We start from the raw sequence: 24,734 nt of genomic DNA, 5'->3' as shown, positions 1-24,734 counted from the left end.
GCATCTGCCTGATCCTTTCACTTTTCTGCCTTTTACGTACTACCTCCATGGTTACAAGTCGTATAGGCGTACCTTTGTTTCATCAAATCATAGTGCTGACGGTTACGTTTCTTTAGGAAAAGCTTGCCCAACTCCAAAGTGTTTCAAGCTATATCGAACCGTGTAGGGAAAAGAAACCGTGGGACAAAAAGGAAGAAAAGCAACTCGAGTAGTCTGGTCCAGCAGATCCTTTCTTTTTTTTTCCCGCCGCACATTTGCTCTGTTCGTGCAGCGGTAGCTCGACCAGCTGTTCAATATTTGCCGTACTAATGAAATTACCACCTATCTCAAGCTGGCGCGCCCGCTGGCTGAATTCTAAATGAAGCACCTAAGTGTGGCCATCTAATACTATTTGCATGCTCATCTTTGCTCTCACTCGGTTCCCGGGCTCACTGTCAAACTGCAAAACTTGCGTGTTTTCTTTTTTCTTTCATCTTTATCTCGTTACGAACTACAGTTTTTAGCTCGTAAGTAGCAACATACGTGTTCGGGTCACTGTTCTAGGCGCTGATCTTATAATCTTTTGTCCTTCTTTTTTCAGGAAAATCTCCAGGACTGAATTTCTCTCTTGATTCGTTAGGAGCCAACAGCTTATCAGTGCAAAGTTGATTTGCTCCTGCAAAGGTGTACGAGTACGACTCCGCCGTAAAATACTTGATGAAGAAGTGACACGAGAACGTGTATTTGTTGCTTAGTTTCTTTTTTAGTGCTTGCGACGGGAACTACGGGAAGAGAGAGTGGGGTGAGGCGGGATGTGGCAGGAGGAGGTACGTACGTATGTAGTGCTAAGAATGCCTGATTGGCTAGCACTTAATGATGCCCACAGTACAAATGAGGAGTCTGATGCCAAAATCAAGGCAAATGTAAGTTGTACAACACACAAGGAATCTGAATTATGCATGCAGGGTGATGCGTACATTCAGTTGAAACCAGAGGTAAAGAACGAATCCGAATGTTGAGCTCTCTCATCGCTACAGCAGACACTAACGAAAGAAAGAAATGTCTTCCTTTCGTTTGTCATTTCTTCACTCTTCATCTTGTACTATTAATATGGTTCTGCTGCCTCTTTTCCTGAAGGCCAACATAATATGGGTATATGCTCAACTGTAAATGTCGTAGACCACTCACAAGAGTCGAATACCTCTCGCCTTGCTTAAGGCTTAGGCGCATTTTGTATGTGTGTGTGTGTGTGTGCGTGCGTGCGTGCGTGCGCGTGTGTGTGTGTGTGTGTGTGTGTGCGTGCGTGCGTGTGTGTGTGTGTGTGTGTGTGTGTGTGTGTGTGTGTGTGTGTGTGTGTGTGTGTGTGTGTGTGTGTGTGTGTGTGTGTGTTTATGTTCTGTGTGTGTGTGCGCGTGCGTTTATTTTCCTTTCTTTACTGAAAAAAAGAAGGCGCAATTAGCTGCAGTTGTTCTTTAATTTTAGTAATATTGAGCAAGGTAATAAACGAAGAAACGTAGTCGATGTCTCATCTGAAAATATAGAAAGGAAGCAGCAAGTTTTCTTTAGTACGTCCTCTCACAGAAAATTCATGGCATACAAAATTGATAGAATGGGATACGAAGAGAAAGTCACACCATTTTCGTCGGTCTTCTCACGGGGAATAAATTAGGTCACTGTCATTGGGCAGGAATATCGCAACTTGGTTTACATTTGTTGGGACATGAAAAACGTCACGCACTTCACAGGTAAAGGGCGTCATTCTTAGACCTCAAGGCGAGTGCCAAGTGCCTCCCCCCGCTCGCTGCTGGTCAAACTTAGAGCATTCCATGAGGTTGTGGTCTACACAAGGAACCCGGGGTACCATAATGAGCGCCCCATGGCGGACCAGACCTGAACTGTCAACCTTGGCACCAGCAGCAATACGCCTTGGACACCGCTTCATTGCGGCAAGCGCGCCGAGCAAGGGGGCAATCTCTCCGGAGGAAAGGCGACGCTGTCTCGCCCGCATGACGCCGCCATGCGTTCAAGCGGCACCCGTCGCGCCGTGACAGCATCGGGGCGAGCGAAGGCTGCTTGTGCGCGAGAGGCGAAACGAAGCGAAAATGGGAGGTTGGCCACGTCACGTGAATCTCGAAATCACGGGCGTCGCTGCCAGAGGAAGAAAAAAGAAAACTAAGAAGATCAAGCCGGCAGTGAAAAGCCTGCCGATCTGACGAGCGCCTCATGCGGACGCCCCACACACACGCATGCCATGTACTACCGCAGGGCAAACTCCTTCCATCTTTGCCTGTTTCGCAGACAGACGCACGCGTAACCGCGCGTGGCTCAAAGCGCGTCTGCCGCCGAGCACCTTTCGACACACAAAGCGGCGGCTGCGGCGCCGCTTCCAGGCCACGCGTGTATACGTTCGGCTGTCATCGCAAGCCGTCTTGTCAGGCTCGTTGGCTCGCCTTTATTGCGCTGCCCGTCATACGCGCGTTCGCGCTCGCGCTCAGCTCGCCCTTCATCCGCGGAGGCGCCTTTCGCGGCACGACGCGAGCTTATCGGATCGTTATTTGCCTTTCCAGAAAACCTCTCCGAGCAACTTGTACTTAACGTGCACGGCACTACGGCGCACGAAATACTCGAGAATGGAAGGAAACAAACAGGGAAGCCCGCGTTCCCAACAGAGGCGTTCGCTGGCGCTCTCAAGAGGGCGAGGATGAGAGTGGAAAAGATGTCGGAGCACTGACGTCGCCGTCATCTTTGCATTGGACACGCTGTCGAACCAAGACGATCGAGCGGAGCGTTCCTTCAATTGCCTTCCTCTGGCTCCCTCGCTCTCTTCGCTCTGTCAGGAGTGCGTGGCTTTGTGCACGCTTCAAATTTTGAGCTCTGCAGCTCCTCCTAGTGGAGCTGCCTTCCTTTATTGCGTACCTTTGGACATAAAGCGACCCTATGGTACCGGGGCACCGAAAAAGAAAAGCTCCCAAGACAGATACACATAAGACGGTGCTGAGCTCTGACAGAAGCAGACGTCACATTGCTCCTGACATGCGTTGTGGAATCTTGCTCCTGACGGCGCGGTGCAACTGGCGGCGGTGGCTTTGCCCAATATTTGCCTTTTCAAAGTGCAGAAAAAAAGAAAGAAAAAAATAATAAGAGAGAGAAAAGGAAAGGAAAAGATGTCGTATACCAAGCGACTTGGAGCACTGCGTAAAGACGTTTCGCCTTCTGAGTGTCTTAGTAACTAGTAATATCGCCCAAAGTATACAGGTATAACGACATCGAAACATTTTCCATCGGAACCTCTGTGTGCGCACTGTATAAGCAGTGATAGAACACAGAGAGAGAGAGAGAGAGAGAGAGAGAGAGAGATACTTTATTTACCGAAAATGCAGGGAGGTCGACCTAAGTTGGTGCGCTCTAGTCTGCTCCTCTGTACTGGAGAAGAGGGAAGGGCTGTGAAAGTACTGGGATGAATGGTGATGAGGAGAACAAAAGTAGTGAATGCTTATGCACATTTGACAGCGGCCCTACTATAGCCGCTCGTCTAGTTTCATGTCACGCAGGAATTTCAAAAGCACTTTCCTTGACTGCCTTGGAGTTGTAAGCAGTATCAGGCCATGGGCCGAGAATGGTGTCCTCTCAAAGTGGTTGCTTGCCAACGCTGGCTGGGACATTCAGTGTCCAGCGTCCGTCTCTGCAGCATATAGGCTGAACAACCACAAATGTGCCTGTGAACGCCGTCAAACGCCTGAAGCGCTGGAACGCATATTATGTGAGAAACCAGCCTCACAAATAACAGCTCACTTAAGCGCTGGTGAAGCGTACAAGGCTGCGGGAGAATGCGTACTCTGAAAGTGGCACATAATAAGCAATACTGCATTAGAAAATGGTTTTGCTCATCCATTATGACCTTTGCGACCTTTTCGTTTTAGTGTTGCCTGCCTGCGAAGCTTCAAAACCATACATTCAGTGCGTTGCAATATGCATGACCCACATTCGCCCGTAGCGGTATTCCTGCATCCCGCCAAATTAGTCAATTAGCCTAGACTGTATTAATCTTTACAAACTCTGTTTGCAGTTCTACGAGACAAGGCGAGAAATGACGGGCCAAAGGTTTTTCAGCATCGTTTATAAGCCGCGGCGCCGACTACATCAATATGACGTCACGGATTTCGCGGCATCTTCGTGTATTTGGGTCTTATCAGTGCACTTAAAGTGTATAGACATTGTGGAGTTGAGTGTCTGCTTCCGTTTACAATGCACTGTAACGTTATGTTATTGATAAGCATTCAATTAGCGCAGTTAATATTTACGCATTAGAGTGAGCTGGAGCAAACATTTAAAGCGCGGGCTTTCGTTCTGGCCTTACTCATGATGCACCAAGCTTCCGTTCACGGCAATACCGACCTATTTCAATTTAAAGACGTATAATCTATCAATCTAGCTTACCCTATTATGGCTATATATTGCCCATTTAACGCAATATTCTTGACTGCGTGGGGACAGGTAGTCGTTAATCCGCTCAGGTGCCGCTTAGTAATGCGTTATGCAGAGCCTGACCCAAAGAGGTCCTTTATTTGATTATTCATCTGAGATACAGTACGCTTTGCTTGCATTCTCTTCGGTGTTACTCTTCCATAAATCCTTATAAGTAGGCCTCTATTTTGTCGCGTTGTATATTACCTGTTGAATTCAATCGGTACGTTTCAGGAAATTCTGGCAAGACATCCGACTGCATGTGTGCCAGCAGAGTCGATTAAGATGGCTGTGGCAAGCTCTCGCTGTAAAGCACCGCTGGTTCTGCCAAAACCGCCCGACTTCCCGCCTGCTTGTTTGTATTGTTCTTTCACTTCTGGGGGCACGAAGCGCGCAGTCCGAACGCTCGTGTCCAACATGAGTCGGTCCCAGGAGGTGCGGCAGCGAGTCACGTCAGGAGCCTAAATAACACGTTCGCCTCCTTTAGCGTGTCGCCGTCGTCCCACAGCGCAACAGCTTGTCCATCGCGCACAGAACCCCGGCTCATAACTCGAGACCACCGGTCACCGCGCCGCTAACCATATACGTCCCTCCCGGCTGCCCACCCTCTTCTATCGCTCCCGCGGCTCTCATCACGCGAAGCGAAGGGCAGCAGCGCGATCTGCCGTGCCTCCGCCGAGCTCTCGCCGTCATCGCGAGCGCAAAGCGGCGACGCGGGCGCTCCCCTGGTGTCAGCCGCTCACCCTGGCTCGGCCGTCAGGGCAGGCCACTCGAAAAGCTAGCGACGTTTCGGGTGGCGCGTAATTATTGTCTTCAGCAGGTTCCTGTCGGCCCGAGTGACGCCCCTGACAACGCGGGCGTGTTCCTTGCGGCTTGCGCCTATAAAGATTTCTCCGCTCCCGCGGGCGCGCCGTCAGCAGCGTCGCCCCGCTGCACCGACGGCCCTCACCGGACAGCGCAGCAGCGGCGTGTTATTTTCGCGGGCCAGAAGACTGTCAAACGCGGGATTTCATTCTCTCCCCCATTTCCTCTCATCTTTATGCGTGACGTAAAAACCGTGCGCTGCAGCGGTCACCTGCTCGGCGTGGCTTGTGCTGGGTATATATGCACACTTGCCCATTTTCGCCGTCAGAAACACATGCTCGCACGTACTTTGCACGCTTGGATGTGCAGCTTTGCTTTTCTTCTTTAAATGTTCGTCCTTGCGCGACTTTCCTTCCTTGATATCGCGTTTTAGCCTGGTTTCTTACTCTCTTTTTCTGTTTAGATCGGTCTATCAATCCATGCAAGCATGCCCTTTTCGTGGCCACACTGCAGGCTCACGCGGTCACCTGTGCTTATAGAACCTGTTTTAGAGCATCCGTGATAGAACATTGAAGGGGCAACGAGATGTGTTCGTCACGCACTTTTGTTAATTATTATTGCCTCTTTTTTCTTTCGTCCCCCCTCCCCATCCCCCTACACACCCATTTTTTTTTGTTTATTAAGCGGGCATTTCGTTTTTAATGTCGCACTTTGCGATTGGCAGATGCCTTCCTGTGAAATGAAAAGAGTTCCTTTTTTCTCCGCTTTAGATTACCCGACAGGCTGTTCATAGGCGCCTGGGATTGTGCTGCTTCGTGCGTGAGTTAGTGCTAAAACATGAGCACACTTCACGCGAGTCTGTGCTCCGCGAATGGCACGCGCACTGAGGCCACCGATCCTCTCAAGTGGTCTCCGATGTGCACAGCGCGTGCGCACGGGCGACGTTTGCGGGCACATCTTGCAGTTACTTCACGGTGACGCAAAGTGAGACATGCGTTCATTGTATACTCTCGTGTTGGCTAGGAGCAGCTGAAGTGCAATAAAAAATTTAGCTGCGGAATCAGTGGGACGGGTTGGAAGCACGTGCTTCCTGCTACTCACTGCCACATGGCTATAAGACGCTATAAGGGATGAAAATTACTGAAAAGAAAATGCCTGGTTAACGTTGGAAATTACTACAAGTACAAGGTACCGGGTTATGACTCCGGTATGATACGAGCCATTTGTGATTTCCCTTTAACAACAGAAGTTCAAAGTCAAGCGTTCTTTCTTTTTCCCCAAAATTGTATTTCACAAATTGGTTTTACAGAACACGCCATGCCACGCTGTTTGTTCTCTTGGCGAATTTGTCATTCGATCGAGTTATACTGTACCTATAGACTTTTTTATGTATGCGTACTTGATAGTATTCAAAACGCCTGTGCAGTTTTGTCGTATATGCTTTGCTGTAACCCTTGATTTCTACATGAGGAGAAGGGAATGAATGGCATGCTGCCTAAAAATCAAATATATAAATAAAAAAAATCGTGCGCACTTCAGTTTTGACATGTTTGATTCGATGGCAAACAGTCAGAGCGCTATGAGAGACGTTACAATGTGCACAGAGACGTGCTGCTGACCAATAGCCTAAGACAACCAAGTTATACAAAGATAAAACATGAATCAATCACAAATGTTGTGAAATATTTAATAGTGCAATGAAAACGGATAACGATGGTATATCCTTGTATACTGACAGTCCATTAGACATATTACCCTATATTTTGGACTATACGACGGTGCCTACGGGTGTGTATTTGCTTTTATAATTGGCCTTTGTTGAGACACGAAAGATATATAGATTGAATTTGCGCTCCTGATCACGATACACTGTCACCCACACACAATGCTACCTTCTTACCCGCACACTATGGTACCAGATGAATATTACATCAATGCAATACCTCAGTGGTCGTGTCACGTGCATCTTTCGCTAAGGTATGAGGACGCTCAGACCAACTTGTGTCATTGTAAATGCGGAGAGCGGGAGAGTACGTAGGGAAAAGTAGAAAGAGAGCGACAGCGCTGAACGCCACGGAGTGAGCCAAGGCGCAAAAGACAGTCGCTCTCTCACTCGATCCCAAACACACCACATGGGCATGCCCAGTGACCCCCCACCGCGGTAGCCTAGTTTCTACAGCGTTGTGCTGCTGAGTTCGATGTCGCGGGTTCGATCCTGACAGCGGCAGCCACATTCCGATGGAGGCGGCAAAAATAAATAAATAAATAAATAAATAAATAAAAACGCGTGTGTATCGTGCACTGGGTGCCCGTTGAAGAACCCCAGGTGGTCGAAATTAATCCTTAACCCCCCCCCCCCCCCCCCTCTACCGCGTGCCTCCTAACCAGTTAGTGATTTTGGCACGTAAAAATCCAGAATTTATTGTAAACTTTAATATGCACGCGCCCGCCCGCCACGCACTCAAGCCCACACACATACAGTGTGCACAAACCACGTGTGTTATGCAGCACCAGTTTTCTGGGGCTGTAATGCACCAGATACTTTTTATTTATTTATTTATTTATTTATTTAAGAAAAAGTACGCACTCCGGTGCATGTACTCAGCACATAAGTAAGAAAGTTCGGGGATCACGATGGCCATGTTCTACACACGCAATTAATGCTTGATTTTGTGGTAATTTTACGAGTTACGGCCCACACGGAAAACGTAAGTCGCGCCCTCAAACGATGGACATACCAGAACTCTGTTCCGCTTTCATTACGATTCTAACACCGAACTTGAGCCTGCACGTTTGTACCATCTCGATACCTCCTCTTTTTTTTTTTTTTTTTGTCGGGTATACTCATGTGCCACTTGTTGTTTCGCTGTTGGCTGTAAAGAAAACACAAAGAAAGAAGCGCCGTGTAAAGCCAGTACAGCGAAGAAGTATTGCTTTGCCGGCACCTGTCCGTGCTGCGAAAAACTTCATTTGTCAAGCCTTGCCTTGTCTAGAAGGCAAACAAAAAAAAAAAAAAGGGAGAAAAGTTTGCTGAATGGTGACGCTAATTGTCTTTTGTGAGTTATGCGACGAAGTCAAGCTGTTTAAATCGGCCCTTAGCTTTTCTTGAATTTCGGCCGTGTACCTTTTTTGGAGAAGAGGGATGCACGTGTCCTATTTCATGCCGCGTATGCCACATGAAACTACGATACCTCCCGCACTATGCGCACCTTGGTTAATCCACCATCTTTTGTTCTTCGTCCTCGTGCGCGGAATAATCTACGCGTTCTTCTGCGTTCTCAAGCTCACCGTTGACTTTTCCATTTCTTTTTAGTTGTTGGTTCATTGGTAATGACTATGCAATACTCGCCGTTGACTTCGACGCTTTTTTTGCTTTTCCCTCGCAATCCTTCTCTTCCAGAAATCCTTCTGAAAACTAACATGCGCTGCGCTCGCAATACAGAGCGAGTCTATACAGAGCATAATGTTTCGTCCTTCTTATTTTTCGTTTTCGTCAGACGGCTGGTGAGTATGCTTCACTGAACCATTAAAAAAAGAGCGCAAAAAGAAAAGAAGGAAAGCAAAAAGTAAACTGTAGTGAAGGCTTTCATATTCAATGGCGGGATAGCGCGCAAAAAGACATAATATCCCGAAGAGGTTGAAGCGCCGAAGAGGCCATCATATTTTCGCCCTGTTCGAACCAGCGACAGGTCGAAGTTCAAAGCAGTGACAGCGACACGTTGCTCGACTCTGGGCACCCACCGTTTTGTGCATATTCATCAATATTTTCAATTTTCATGTCCCTGAATCAGTGTTTCTTCCTCTTTTCGGTTCTTATACATGGATGACTTCAGCGATCCCCTTGCCATACTCCCGCACAATTTGCTTTTGGAACTTAAGTGCCAACTCGCGCTGTTTTAGGCCTCGGCCCATGTCACAACTGAGAGTGCGCAGCCTCCTCGAGTGTTCCATCCCCTGCTCGTAGGGCCACTTCGCTTATGTGCCGTTTTACTCACAAATCACGCCGCTGGGCTTCCTGACTCTGTAGCGGCACGTCTATCGCCTCCAAAGCAGGCGAAGAATATGGGTTCACGTACCGCGAGAATAAAACACTCCAGCGCATTCGACCTAAGCGGTCGCGGTGTCGGCCATTCCCGAGTTCCGGCTACACCATGGCTGATCGGCCTAAATAAACCGCGACTACGGCGGCTAATTATTCCCGCCGCCTCCCACAAATTGGTGAGGCCGGAGGACCGAGTCCAGCCACGTCAGCGTCAGCGCATCGACTCTACCGAGGCGAGTGACGCGGCCTCACGCAGTCCGGCAGACGTCCCGCGGCTGTCGTGTGTCCGGGAATTCTTCCTCGACATGCCGGACATCTGGCTCATCCAGCTGGACATCCGCTTCCTTTTCAACAAAGTTACAACCTCCGGTTGCCACCCTCGGGCCCCGCCTTCTACGACGACTTTCGGGCAGCCGTCTTTGCTCACTATGTCACCTCGAGCGCGCTGGCGTGTTCTACTCTCGCGCGACCTGCACGTGAACCCATCTTCTTCGCCTGCTTTGGAGGCGACAGGCGCGCAGCTACAACTCTATCAACGCTGCGCTCTTTTTCATCGCATCCGTTCACCTTAGGTCATTTCCGTTGAATAAACGACAAATGTAGCGCACAACAATTAAGCGTACGCTGTAATTAACGACCAAAGGATTTCTGTAGCTCAGACAGTTCTATTACGAACTCGTAAGCAGAAGGAAAGAAGGTGAACATGGCTGCTAGACCTGCAAGAACATTGAATGTTCGTCTAAATCCACTGCCTGAAACCATGAAGTTGATAAACTGGAGAAGCCACTTTATGTAATTACAACCATATGAAGCAAACAGACAACGAAGCCGTGGGCTCGTCTGCTGGTGAACAGACAACTCGGGTTAAATAGTGGACTGGATTCCTAGAACGCAGGCGTCTTCTGGCTGGCTTTCTCTTTCTACCTGTCTGCCCTGCTCTACACCAGGTGATGCAGGTCCACTCTTGTTTCTTCTCGACAAAGCGGACATCGCTCTCCAGGGTCTGGGGTACCCTAGCAGGAATATTGTGTTTTTTTTTTTTTTGCAATATGAGTTATACAGAATTTCTAAAAACTGCCTGTTGCAGATAGCGCTATTTTAGTCATTAAGCTGAGCTGCTGGAAGAGGCGGACATTACTTGCACATGAGATTGAAACACATAATTGACCTACTAATAAAATTTCAATACTCACATTTTTGTCTGTTATTTACAATTTACAAACTGAAGCCAGTCAGTTCTCAAGGAACATCCACTTTGAACGACTTTGGAAACTCGCACGAATTTTGAGATAAGTACCATAAACGTGCTGTAAAATTTACTGTTGTTCCACTTACAGCTTACTTACTTACCCCGTCTGTAGCAACGTTAAGGTCACCACCCCCACCACCACCACTACGTTTTTGACAAAATGCCTTTGCATACATTAAAGGAAGAAATAACTCGGCAATGCATTTTATCGCATGCTTTGGGGACGGAAGTCTCAAAACTGGTGCCATCCTGAGAATTCGCTACGTGCAAAAGTTGGTTTCATGTAAATTCAAGACAGGAAAGTCTGTGATGACGTGTAACATGAAATTGATTGACGAAGTTTTACTTCCTAACGTATGGAAAAATTAAATTATGTGGTTTTACGTGCCAAAACCACTTTCTGATTATGAGACACGCCGTAGTGGAGGACTCCGGAAATTTCGACCACCTGGAGTTCTTTAACGTGCACCTAAATCTAAGCACACGGGTGTTTTCACATTTCGCCCCCATCGAAATGCGGCCGCCGTGGCCGGGACTCGATCCCGCAACCTCGTACTCAGCAGCCCAACACCATAGTCACTGAGCAACCACGGCGGGTCTAACGTATGGAAATTGACTATGAGGTGGGCGGTACGGAATTATCCTTGTCATGTTGTCATCGCAACAGAACGTATCCTTATGACCAAATTATAAATGTATGGTTCAAGAACAGAAGGCATCCCAGTGCACTCGAGCCATTGGGAATGTTGCGTGCCAAGTGACGGTGCCATAAAGACTTTGGCAAGCAGAATGCGCCTGAGAGTATCTAAGGCTTTTCGGCACAGCCATGAGACAGGAAAGGCAGGGCGCATCGCGCGGTTGCGCACCGCACAGACACAGATGTACTTACAAGACGCAGAGGTCAGCTGAACAGAGAATAGCGGAGTCAAACAGACGAAAGTAAAGAACAAGCTGCACCTGTGGGGCTTATATATACATCTGCAGAAAACACGATGGCTGAATTGACGTCACACCTGTGGACGAGGGATTGTGAAGGCGGAAGGCGCTAGAAAGTATCACATGCGATCAGTGCACGATTGTTAGCCGTATTGCGCAGGGAAGAGGCGCAATAAGCGTTACCTGTCGCATGTGCGTGACTGTCATCAAGTTGATCAAGTGGGGGGGCTTGAGTGTATTGCTTGATAAGGGCGTAAGGGAGGCTTTCCCCCGTCGTGTCAGTAGATACCATCGTTGTTGTTGTTGTTGTTTTCTTAAAGGCTGACTATTTGGGAAGCACACAGCCGACCGAATGAGTCAATAATGCTGCCATTGAGCACTCGTCACCAAAACTGTGTCGAGGGATTCATCAGGCGCACATCTTTGCGAACCAGAAGACACGACCACACGAAGGCAAGAAGGCATTATTCGGATCGCCTGAAAAAAGCAGGTTCTCTTCCGCTCCCAGTAACAACGCAATGCTATTCAGGATCGCACGGCTAAGCATCCCGGTTACTGAGTGATGGAGCAGTGCAGGCAGTCGCCCATGTGCCGAAGCCAACGTCACTGTAGCTCCATGCAATGACGCTGCTATTACTGGAAATTACGGGATGGCTTGGCGTTAAGGGAGGCGTTCTCATGGGCTAAAGGCACTCCCCCGAGGCCCATGTTTGGAGTGACAGGTATACGGCTGCCTTCGCTCCCAGGGATGCCGTGCCGCCATCTCTTGTTCCGCCAAATGAGCGAGAAGCGACGCTGGGGAGGATGTGCTTGCGTTTGCACAACCCCATTGGTTCGGTCTGTCAATGTGTAGTGTCATATTCGATGTTTGCTCTTGCTTTACTTATTTGTTTCTCGTTGTTTAACACATTTAGCCTGTTCATTCTTCTTAGCATGTTCTTACCTGATTATGCGTTATGCATTATAAGGCCAGCGATTAGCTCCACCGTGAGCATAGAATGAATAGTAAGCTAGCCCTCGAGAAAATGTTTGTTCATTACTGCGATAGCAATTACACGAACGCACGAGGCGCATACACGCTATCAGCGCCGCTGCCGTCGTTGTCGTATTGTCCCGCTATCGACGGTGGGACCCTTCAACCTCGCGCGCGCGCGAAGTTAAAGGGTCTCCAGAGACACGGCGTGCGTTTGGCTGCAAAGACGACGAAGCGAGCTGGACACACCGTCAACGCTCCCTCGCTCCCAGGACAATGTTCTGCCTTCCGCTGCTGGCGTGAGCGTTGTGTGCACGCGCACTATAAGCCCACTAGCGTTCCATGCGGAGCTACTATGTGTATACGCACTGTTCTGAGCGGAACGGGCAGCAAATGTCAAGCATACATTATCGAATATTTCACTGCGACCTCACTAATGGTAGCGGTTTCCCGCCTAGTCTCGTCTCGATAAGGTGCGACGCTCCTTATCACGCCAAAGTAGTGAGACGCCTGGTAGCTAGGGCACTGTGTCTAGCTAGAACAACGTCTGAAGAGTTCAAGCGCAATGCTGAATCTTGCTATTGCTAACAATCCTCTGCCCCTCGGTGACACTGCCAAATTTCTGTTTATTCGCGACGCGCATAGAACATTCCTTGAACAGCCGGAGAACGGCTTCTGAGTAATTGTGAACCTCTCCCGATTCCTCCAGAGGAAACGACAGATTTCCGAAGTAGTACACAAATTCCCGTGTGTAGCAGAGTTCATCATCAAAGACATAAACATTCTCACATAGAAAAAAAAGGGGAGGGATGGTGGGGGGGGGGGGAGTCAATGCGCCACGGTGACGTGAGAAGGAAAATTTATGAAAAAACGACCAACTATCCGTTTCGAAAACGGGCTGTTCCTTCTCCAGCGCAACTGCATCGCAGAATTCATAGCGACAGCGCTCAGTGCAAAAGGAATTATTTTGATAACTCATCCGTCAGCATCAAGGTGTAGCACATCTTGGCAAATGCGTGCACAGTTTCTTTGAGAGCTACATAGTGCCGCATTGTATGCACACTGTAAAAATGTTTACACTCCTAAGGATGTTTTCTTGTCACCCTTACCGTTAGGGCCTTACAAATATTTATAGAGGACGACAACTGAGCTCTAACTAGACGTGCGATGACAAACGACGTAGTTGAAAACTGTGTTAGCATTCTGGCAGCCTTGGGCACACAGAAATATCCGACAGGAGAGTTTCATATCTCTACCTCTGAAAATCTCTTGTCGGATATTTTTGTGCGCCCAAGGCTGTCAGAATGATTACATAGTTTTCAACTATGCATTTTGTCATTGCAGGTCTAGTTAGAGCTCAGTTGTCGGCCTCGTCATGGTCACTGAGCCCCCACCGGTGGGTGAACACATCTATTCCAACTCTTTTATGATGACTTCTTCGTCCTAGAAACACGATAATGCTACATTTGTTTTGTACTTTATGAGCCATCGCACGAACAGCTGAAGAAATTTATAACAGCTGGCAACCTTAAAAAGCAAAATAACAAATCTTTATCGAGTTCACTAGATAGCTTAGAGGTTATGTGACAGTGAGCACTGTAGGTGATTACCACTGGCCACAACAAAAGGAGCAGTTAATACATTGCATTCGTTAATACCTGAAGCGTTATCTGCGAAATATTTCGCAAGCTCCACAAACTTAAAGCGTACGCCGAAGTTGTCACTTTATTTACAGTCTAAAAATAAAGACCGGTACATTCTTTTTAGCAAAGCGACCCGCATAATTATTAGTATCTCTAAAGCGCAGTATCACGATGTTGTTTAAAGCCAGATACGTTGCCGGATAACTTTTCCGTGATTAATCGTATAGAACCCCCACCCCCCCCCACCCTTTCTTTTTTTTTTTTTTTGGCAACAGTTGCTACGCTGAGGCTCAAAGTTCAAGTCCGGACCTATAGCCAGCTGGCTTTTCTGTAGTTCTCATTCCCTTCGATATGTTAATTGTTCATTACGAAACGTGCGAAGGCGTAGCGCACGAATGTGGCTGTGGAGACCTCGCACACTGGAACATTTGATTGGTTCCTTTGCAGGCTAGGCTTATTAAATCATATTGCTGGTTTGCTCCGTGCTTTCTAAATTTCAAATCATTCTACAACAAGGTCGCATCTCTCATTGGGCCACTTTTTCAGTATGGCGACATTGAAGATTTGGTTGTGATTTTGTCATTATTGATCGTAAATTGGCAGCTTACCAACGACAACCGGTGGCTATTGACGCCTGTTCAAGTGACGCTCACGTATTTAACGCTGTCAAACATAACGGTGTTCTCATGCAGCTGACGTCAACTCGCTGGAAAGCAGAAGCATCGCGCCCTATGCCTCTGCAATTGCCTCGTTTTCATGAGTTCCTTTGCCAAACATCTCGGTGTTAAATGGGATAGAACTATAATGTATCGCCCCTCAGGCTTCCGTTGCGTCGGCTTTCCCGAAGTCTGCACAGACACTGCCGCTCCGAATGCGCGGCTCGGTGGCTTGCATCCGATGCTCCAGTCTAGGAGGGTGTGTGCACACGCCTAATGCCTGTGGCCTACGGGGGGAGGGTTCTGGCAGCGGCCGGCGATCTGCTCTGACGGAGGCGGCTTTGGCGGGTTGGATTTTGGGCAGGATCGCGGAATGATAAAGCGCTGTTTGGGCTGACGTTGAAGGATCTGGGGCCCTGGCGCGATCCGGCCCGAAATAATGATAGAGCACCGAACCAAGCCCGCCGCCCCGGGGCATCCATCATACGGCGGCCCTTCTGCCCACCTCGTGGCTGCAGTTCCCCCCTCTCTTCCTCCCTCCCTACATATCTCTCTCGCACTCGCCCTGCGTGCTCACTTCTCGGGGGCAGCGCGTACGAGAGGATCGCGCCGTCAGTGCTCTGACGACGCTATAGCCCGATGCCCCAGTGACGGCGCGGCGAAGCTGACCGATGGGCACGGACGCAGGTGGTCTGGTGGGCAATCCACGGACGAGAGTGGCGCAAGCCCCGACGCTGTACTGCTTTGCTACAGGGTGACCTGCGCGTGGTTAGCTGGCTGAAGGGATTTGATAGGAAAACATGGCTTCCCACAACTACCCCCGTGGTTAGCAAAACCAGTACCCTGCGATACAGATAGTATGCGTACGCAGGGCCGAACATATTGCTTTAGCATTTGCAACATAACACGACGTTCATTTTTCAACGAGCTGTGGCATCATTATCATAAAACCACTGTCCGGAAGGCCAAAAAGTGCCACCTACATGCGCTTTATAACTCCGCATTCAGAAGGTCCAGAATACCGCATTCGAAATTTCTGCCATTGAGGCTGACCTACAACACACTGTGACGCGTGTAATATATGCACGGGTACATGCATGATTATTTTGAACAGGTATTCCGCAGATACCTCGGCTGAGCGAGCTGCTTAATATTGTTGGGGGAAATAAAGAGGGCTGGTCTACAGTGGTTGACAACGAAGAAATACAAGGTCTTCTTGTGCGCATTAGTGTGCCATGTAGTTTGTTGTTTAGAGTGCACCACCTTCGGGATCGGCCACGTACATTTTTCGACTGCACTATCTCCGGGATCGGCCGATATTGTTTGTTGAGTAAAGGCACACGCCCGGTTCTCGTTTTAGGCGCGCGCAGTTCGAGCGCATCTAGGTTTCATTTCAGGCTTTTTGCGATAATTACGCATTGTTACTGCTCCGTGCATCGCTCTACGCTGACTCGGTGCGTCTTTGTTATTCCAAGCTTTCTTTTGGCGTACTTCTCACGGTTCACAACCAAAAATTATCAGGCCACGTACGTGCTTGAGATGCCTCGTGCCGCCGCTGGTACCGGACTAGTTCGAGGCACGATGAATAATGTAGTGGAATAAAAAGCATAAAACCTTCCATTTTCATCGAAGTAGGGGCCCTTTGTCAAGTTGAACTGTTGCACGCGGAATCACCAGGGAAGGATCAATAAACGAACAGCCATGTGCCACGATACAAATTTGTACTGCTGAGAAGTGCATCTCAAGAAAGCGGAAGGACACCGCTAAAGGAGCAAGATTTTCTCCGACATGGGAAAAACTGGCGCGTATTCTTGTCTCTGCCCCGCTGTTTCCCGCCGGAATAGGGCCCCTTCAGCGTGTTTGCTGCTGACAGGCAGCAGCAGTTGCTGTCGCCGCCACAGCCTAGCGCACACAGACGCGGCAGCAGCAGACACGACAAGGAGGGATTATCCGCCGCGACGACTGTTCACTCGCGTCGCGAGACAGCGCCTGACCGCGGCAGCCGAGCCGCTTTTTACTCTGCGTTGGCGCGCTGCGGGAGGCTGTCGGATTCGTTCCTCGTTGTACTCCCGGCCGTCAAAGGCCGTCCCTGCTTTTCTCGACGGAGTTGACGCCCGATCGGTATACGGCCTCTTATCTCTCTAGTGCCGCTTCCCTCCGCAGATAGCGCCTGTAACAGTGAGTACGTTGAGTACGTACTGCGTACTTCCGCGCGAGATAGTGTGCGCTTACTTCGCGCACCCTCCCGCTAGCTGCACAGATAAAGGTGTCATTGGTGTTCTTTTGTGGCGTGGCAAGGCGTGGGAAAACGAGGTCGAATGAAATAATGAATGAACAACGACGACCTCTGTCAATGGAATATGTTGCGCAGTGACCATATATATATATTCGCGAGTTGCACACGCGATGTGCAATGGGAACATGCCATATTCCCCAAATTAGTTATTGTTTCATTTTCTGTCGGCCCGTCATAACGGGGCAATAGTTTGCCTGCGAAAGCGCTTGCAACTTTCTTCTTATCGACATAAGATACGCCCCACTGAGTTATTCGTGCGATCGTATTTCCCTTTTTGCTGAGTCACTCATTGTAGAAAGATGGTGTCACTCCTTCTATTTGTACCGCTAGTTTTGCCGGGGCAAACGTACCCTAAGTGTTTACAGTCAGACTTAGTTTGTTCGAACTGCGATTTTCGATTTTGCGTAGCGGCTTCATTTTCTGTCTTTTAACTGTAGCGTGATACACGTGTCTAACTGATGGTCTGTAGGGTCTTCATCTGCGAACCCTGCGCACTGCGAATGTTCGTATTACGGAACTCCCCCTTTTGTGCAGCCTGAGCCCCATTAGTAACCCGCTCACGCCTTGTCAGCCTACTTTCAGCCCGCACGGCCCTCCCATTTGTGTTACAAGGAAAGAAGCTTGTAAGCTCCACGGCCTTAAGCTTCTCTCTACATCACGCGTCACCTCGTGTCTTGGAAGTATACCGCCTGAAGCATCGAGCGCCAGCCAAAGCCTCGGCAGCCCGAGATGAGGCGTAGTGTAACTCGAATCCCCCCACCTCCGGCGCGCACACGCACGCTGCCGAGTGGAATGCGCGGAATCGCAAGGGTTTCCCATCTCCTCGGCGCTCGTCGTTCTCCGTTGCGCGGCCCGTGTAGACCAGACGAGGTTCTCTGCTGCTGCAGCAGCAGAGGCGGGCATCCCCCCTCCTCCGGGAACGAGAGCCACAATGGGCGCCATCCATCACGGGCGCCCATTCCGGCGGCGGCGACAGACGGCGAAAGGCCTCGATTCAGTCCCCAGGAAAAGGATGGGCTCGACGATCGAGCGGCCAACGCAGCGCAGCCGCCCACCCCCCACTTCTTCAGCCGGCGCTCGCGCAGCACCGCAGGCCCGTTCATCTATCTCTTCAGCTCGTATACGTACACACACAGCGACCGCATGCTGGCTGCCGCGATGACGCTCCGAGCGCTGGAGGCCTCGTCGGCGCGTCACATCCGCCCGCGCATTCTTCGCCGTTCCTCTGTCGCCGCCCGCGAGCGCACTTTTCTTCTCGGCTCGATTTGTAACAAACTCACTTTTCGCCACTGACTGCTGCCGCCTCTTTGCTGCACTGCCTCCTTCATCCGTTTCCGACATCTTCATGGCGACCGCCTTCCGCTTCGAAATCGCGTGTCTGTGAGAGTAGCTCCTGCTCCCGTAGCAAGTGAGCCAAAAAACGAGACATTTTTTTTTTCTTTTTCGCGGTGTCTGCGACAACTGTGGACTCCTCCTTCATTTAAGGGCGGTTCACAAGCCGCGTGAGGGCTTCGAGAGGCTTTTTAAGGGAGATAACTTGCGTCTTTCCAGGTCGTTGCTTGCGGCAGCATCAAAGCCAATATTCGAGAATGAGACGGCTTCGCATTCTCCTCTGGCATAGGTCCGGGTTCTTTTTCTTTAACCCTTTCGTCTCTGTCCACTTTATAGCCCCTATCTCCCAACCCCAGTGTAGGGTAGCAAACTGGAGACTATTATCTGGTTAACCTCCCTGCCTTTAACGAAGAAAAATATCCTGGCGCTGTCACCACTCAAAGATTACAAACCTAGCACTTCCAATGAACGTAAATGTGACGACATAGGACATATTTCTGTATATAAATTTCAAATTCTTAAAGTTATGTAGTTTTCAAGAAAGTAATCAGCGATAGTATCCCTGTGATACGTGCTTGACAAGGCTCGAATAATCTTCCTTACCCAAATATTGGCATCGGAAACCAACCTGACGTTAGGAAGTTGAGAAGTGTGATGAATGGTGGAGTAGGCATTGCAGCGCGCGGGATGAAGATTGAAAAATGATGATGGTGATGATCCTCAACTATGGCATGTACCCATTTCTGGGTGCTAGACAAACAATCGGGTGCGGAAGGAGCCAGCGCACGACCAAGAAATTATCTAAGCAGAGGAAAAAGCAATACCATAATAAATATGTCAAAAAGTACGAATAATACGCAACTGAGAAGTCAGACTTATTTAGACTATGTTTTATTCTGAAAGAGATGTTAAATGGTGCGTTATAAAGGACCTTAGTGTTAAATTATTCGAGATATAAAGAAATAAAGGTGAGATGAACAGTGAATATATTCGTAGATAAAGAGAAAACCAGTGTTATTAACAACGTAGTCGTTTTGCTTCTCGCAGAAAATCAAGTACAGCCGGACAAACATCTTTGAGGCTAAGACCTAACACCGAGGTGACGAGGTCCCAAAGGATGGTGTACAAGGACTGAAAGGAAAGAGAATGCGTGGTGTGTTGTGTTCCTTTTTGGCTCCGACAGCTGTGCCTCGTTCTCCTGCGGAGAAGTAGCGACACTACGATATGCAGAACAAGCACACAGAGAAAACACACACACAAAACGCGTTTTCGCCTTAACCACACACCCTGTAGACGTTCGTATAACCTTTCCATATGATATTTAAGGTCAGCTGCCTTTGTAACTGATATCTTCTATCATGGATATTATAAAGGTCCAAACATTTCACTGCTGTTATTTTTTTATTTAAGTATAGCCTATTTTTTCGTTAAGTTGCCGCTTTTATATGCACTCCATCTTCTCTACACCTGAAGCGCTTTCGAAAAACGCGATGCACTGCACACTGAGCTCAAAGTCTTCGCTCCGATCAATGCACCTATTCTGCGCATATGTGCGTCTGCAATGCCCCAGTGAGCTCAGTAAGACAAAGCGAAAGGGGGTTTGGGTGCACTGAGAGGTGCGTAGCGAAGAGCACAATTCCTTAGACGGTGCGTATAAACATCTGCAAAAGCGGAGAGCCACAGCACCAGAATGCTTCTGTTCGGAGAGCATCCGTCAAGAATGGTTGCCGACGCTTTTGCCACGGGAAGCAGTTTCACGCTCGACAGCAGGGTGGCCGTGGCCAGCGCTGCCGACCTGAATGCCCTCAGGAGTAGCAGCTAGACAAAGGGACTCAATCCATCTCACTTGCCCGGGCATATCACTGATTTCCAAGAGGTGGGTCCGAGTGGCTAAAGTGACGCACATATTTCTTCGTTACGGCCCCCATTGGCAACGCTAGAGGAAGAAAAATGCCGAGGTGGGGCCCCTGTTGGCAGCAGCTCAGCGGGACGCGCGTGCTTGCGGAAGAAGCCACGCCACGAGAAAGCATGGGCAACTTTTTTCGAGCGGCCGGAACGAAATTTTGGAGTTCGCACGCTCGGGGCATTAATCTGCCTATTTCCGCAAGTTTTCTGCTCATCTCCCGACTTTGGGGCTTCTGGCTCTGCAACGTTTTTCCAACGCGTCTGGTTTGCTCCAACCTCCCATGCCTAGGAACACACACACACACACCGGTATTTTGTCGCGATGCCTTTTCCGATTCTATGCTTTTTCATGCTTTTCGCGCTTGGCCAGTGGTCAGAGCAACGGTCTGCCCACATTATCAACGGGATCAGGGCCGGTATTTTGTAGCGATGCCTTTTCCGATTCTATGCTTTTTCAGGTTTTTCGCGCTTGGCCAGTGGTCAGAGCGACGGTCTGCCCACATTATCAACGGGGGTGCGATCGGAGATGGTTGTTCGGCGCGTTCGTTCGTTTACCGGCGCGCGCGATTGGCCTACTCCGCGCCGACGCAGCCAGACGCGGGGCGCGGTCACGTTTTTGGTGATGTCAAAATGACGACACGCTCCTGTCAATCATCCTCCCACCGAGCATTTCGTCTGCTAGGCGCCGAACCCGACGGGAGCTGGGAAGTTTGGAGCGATCATACGGCTTCGCATGGCGCGTCTGGTGGATTGGATTGGATCCAATCGGCGGCTGCGGCATGGCACGTTTGGATCCAATCCATAGTTTAATTCGAGAAAATGGCGCTTCCGTTGGGAACTTCGGTTGTTGCGCTGGCGTTTCTAGAGGAAGGAGGAGAGCAGGTGGCGGTGTGAAACGCGTTTGAAGATATGGCAGAAAGCGAATTCCGGTGTCGCTTTCGTTTCTCGAAACACATAGTGCGTTGGTTGTACAACAAAATCGACCCATTATCGGTGCCAGCGAGCCACTGGACTGTTGTTGCTCTCTCCTGAAAAGTGGGCCACTGTTCGCGTCGTTTCTTTTTTTCTTTTTTCTTTTGCCTGTGCGCAACACCACCTAGGGACGACGCAGATAAACTAATAGTTTTAAATTGTAGTAGTCACATGTACTACTATTGCAAAACGTGTTTAAGCTTGAGACGAAAAAAATAATTTTTTTTAGATAAAAATTTCATTCATTCGAAGACGAGAAAAGTTTCGTTTTGTAGCATACTGTCTGCGAGCAGACGACAAACGAGAGAAGTAAACTTCCGGGGAGTTCACCGCTTGCCGATTGGCTGCTCTCTTCGCCCCGTACTCACAAATTTTGTATACTGCCACTTTCGTGACGTTGCAGCAACCGAACAGAACGCGTATCGAACAAAGATCTCCGATCGCGCCCCAGATCATAGGCGAAAATATTTCACTATTGGGGGATCGCGCGGTGCGGCCAAATCGACAAATGCGTTCTTGTCAATGATGATGACTGGACGGCGCGCTCTATAAACCTTCACTTATGATTGGGCCACGCGCTCCGCTGTTCACGTTTCATTTGACGCTGATTGTGCCTGCTGCGTGGCGAGTTTTTTTCGGCGTTTAAAGAAAGCCCGCGAAATATGAAATAAAACCACGTGACTGCGCTCGCGAACTATCGCATTGCATTCGTGCTTCTCGTACTTTGATTGTGCTCTCAAAAGAGGACACGCCAATATACCACCTATATTTTTCACTGAATGTAATGTAGGAAACTTGCAAAAGTATCACGTCATCTACAACAAAGGAAGACCTCCTGTATTATGAAAGCGGAATGCCTTACAAAGTGTAGCAGCCAGGTACGAAGCGACACGTACGATCACTGGAGAGCTTCTTCTGAAATTAAAAAAGCAAACAAGAGGTTCAAAAGCTATCCGGTATCATACGTACCGGTGATGTGGCAGTCACTCTTTCTACACACGGTTAGCATAACACTAGCTGGGGCGTCATTTGCGAAGAGAACTTGTTACACTTGAGTGACGAAAAGCTCCTGCAGGAAGTTTTGACAGAGCAAGATTATCAAAAAGGATGCAAGGATGAACAGCCAGATGAAACAAATGAAAAGATTAGCAGCAACGATGAAAATATCCACGCTGATGAACTCACTACTAAGTATGTGGTCCTTACCTTTGAGTCCATTCACTTCTGCGCCACTCTAATAAGATTGCGTGAACATGTATACCAAGCCATATATGCCGAACAAAAGGAGGTGCTATAAGTTTCAGAGATATGGGAACGTATAAAACATAATAATGATAATAGGATCATAACGTACAAAAGACATAATAATGCCACATAACACCGATTTTGGGCACGTCGATACAAGTATTTCAACTCTTAACACAAGTGATACAACGTTCATCAAACGTAAACAGACCACAGCAAACGCGAATAGAGGTGATCATAGACTGTGTGGTATGACGCTCGTTACATCCGGAGTGCTCAGATATTATGCAGGATGCACAGAACTTTTTTGCTCGCCCTGCAGAGCCTTTATACGGAAGCCTATATAGCAACAACGCCACACACAGCAGGAAAAGCTCTGCATAGCTTTGAGTGGTCCCCGCGCTTTTGTCGATGACTTCCACAACTTCCGCGCTACAACTTGCGAAGTGCACATATTTCAAGTTTTTCTTCTCATGGTTTATGTGGCCGTCATTAGTTTGTACCTGGGGAATCAATCGATCGATGACTACAACGTGAATATTATCGCGCGTACACAGCTGTGTACGTGCACGTCTGAAAAAGCTACGCGTCTATTCGAAACGTCGTTCTTTTTGTCCCGTGGTACGTGGAGTCATACATGATGCATGCTGAGGCCTCCGCCACCATCTTCTTCGATTATCTTCATTTTCCTTTCGTTTTTGTCTCCTTATTTGTTGCCGATAGAGCACGAAATTTTCAAACAGCTTACGACACGGCTGCCATACAAGCCGTGCCCGAATAATGACCACTGCCACTCGCCCTATTGCGTCTGTGGCAGCGTTCAATAATCGAGCGCAAGCGGCGTTTAAACCGCGCAGCTCCTAAGTGCGCGGCCGTGGCGTGCGCATGCCTCGGTCCGCCTGCTCTGTGCTGTGGAGTGGCGGCGCGACCGATAAGCGTCTTCTAATTACTTTGCAAAGAGCACGGCAGAGCACTGCGAGTTCCATTTGCCCGGCAGCCATTATGTTACTTTTGCTCGCGCACATGGCATCTTGATTGCCTCTCTTTCCCTCCCCGTTTGCTTTGCTCCGCGCTTTGGGAAAAGTGCGCAAGAGTAGATTGTGATAGGCGTTCTGGTTCTTGTAAGACTCGCCTCCCCAACCCGTTCCCTTTTTATCCACTTTCCCGTTCTTGCTTTTTTTTTTTTCCTACGCTTTTCTCCCATTCCCTATCTGTGTTTTCAACGAGAACGGAACAACACGCGACTGCCTGCGCAGTGACGAGCAGCCACAGCAGACGCCTGTTTCAATTTTTGCGGTTCAGTCTTTGCTGAAATATCGTCAGCGCAGTCAACCGCTTGAGGTATACCCGAATGTACACTCCGGGAGACCGTGTACGTATGAACAGACGCAGTGTGTTTTGACGGCTGTACATATGGCGGGGAGCAGAAAGTTGAGGAAGGTTTGAAGAATAAGCAAGAGACAACACTGGCGGTGCATCGCTGTCTCTTTCTTTCTTTCTTTCTTTCTTTCTTTCTTTCTTTCTTTCTTTCTTTCTTTCGAGGCTGGGTGGAGTCGGTAGAGATGAATAACTTATGGTTAACTTGTTTTCTCTCCCATCTCTCTCTCTCTCTCTATTTCTTTCTTTACAGCATATGCACGCAGATGCATGGTAAGACCTGAAGTTTTGGTCAAGCACCATTATTACAGACCTCTATCTTCGTTGCGTATAATGAGCTGAATACATTAGAGCGGCTTCATGTACATTTTCGTTGACATGTACTTCCAAAATACAGACGATGAGCGGTTTAGTGCGCTTACTACGCCATTTGTCATGAATTCTAAAGCGATGCAAAGACTTTTTCAGTTTATGTCTACATGAACTGCCAGACACGGAACACCTGTCAGCAAGAAAGTACAAGTTTCTGCAAAAACATATTATTTCCTTCGCTTCTGAGATGCACAGTGGAAAACTGACGAGGGTGCTCTACTGTTCGAATGGCAAAGTTTAGATTGTAGTAAATTTCTGGCTGCGTTATTAAGCTGCGAAGAGATTCAGCCTTTTACCGTGGCCCGAACACTTTTACTCACAGGTGTGCGTTTGATCGTTATAATCAATGGGGCTTGTGTATATAAAACTCCACTATGATCGTTTTGTTGAGCCTTGTAGCCTGGTGTCGCGTTGACTGGCGTCGCTATAATATTAGGTGCAAAAAGGTGGCTGCTTGGGCGGCTTGGTGAAATGTTGTTTTAACAAGGA

This window comes from Dermacentor andersoni, chromosome 1 (genome assembly GCF_023375885.2).
Source record: "Dermacentor andersoni chromosome 1, qqDerAnde1_hic_scaffold, whole genome shotgun sequence".
Taxonomy (NCBI): domain Eukaryota; kingdom Metazoa; phylum Arthropoda; class Arachnida; order Ixodida; family Ixodidae; genus Dermacentor; species Dermacentor andersoni.
Note: the sequence above shows the minus strand (reverse complement) of the source record.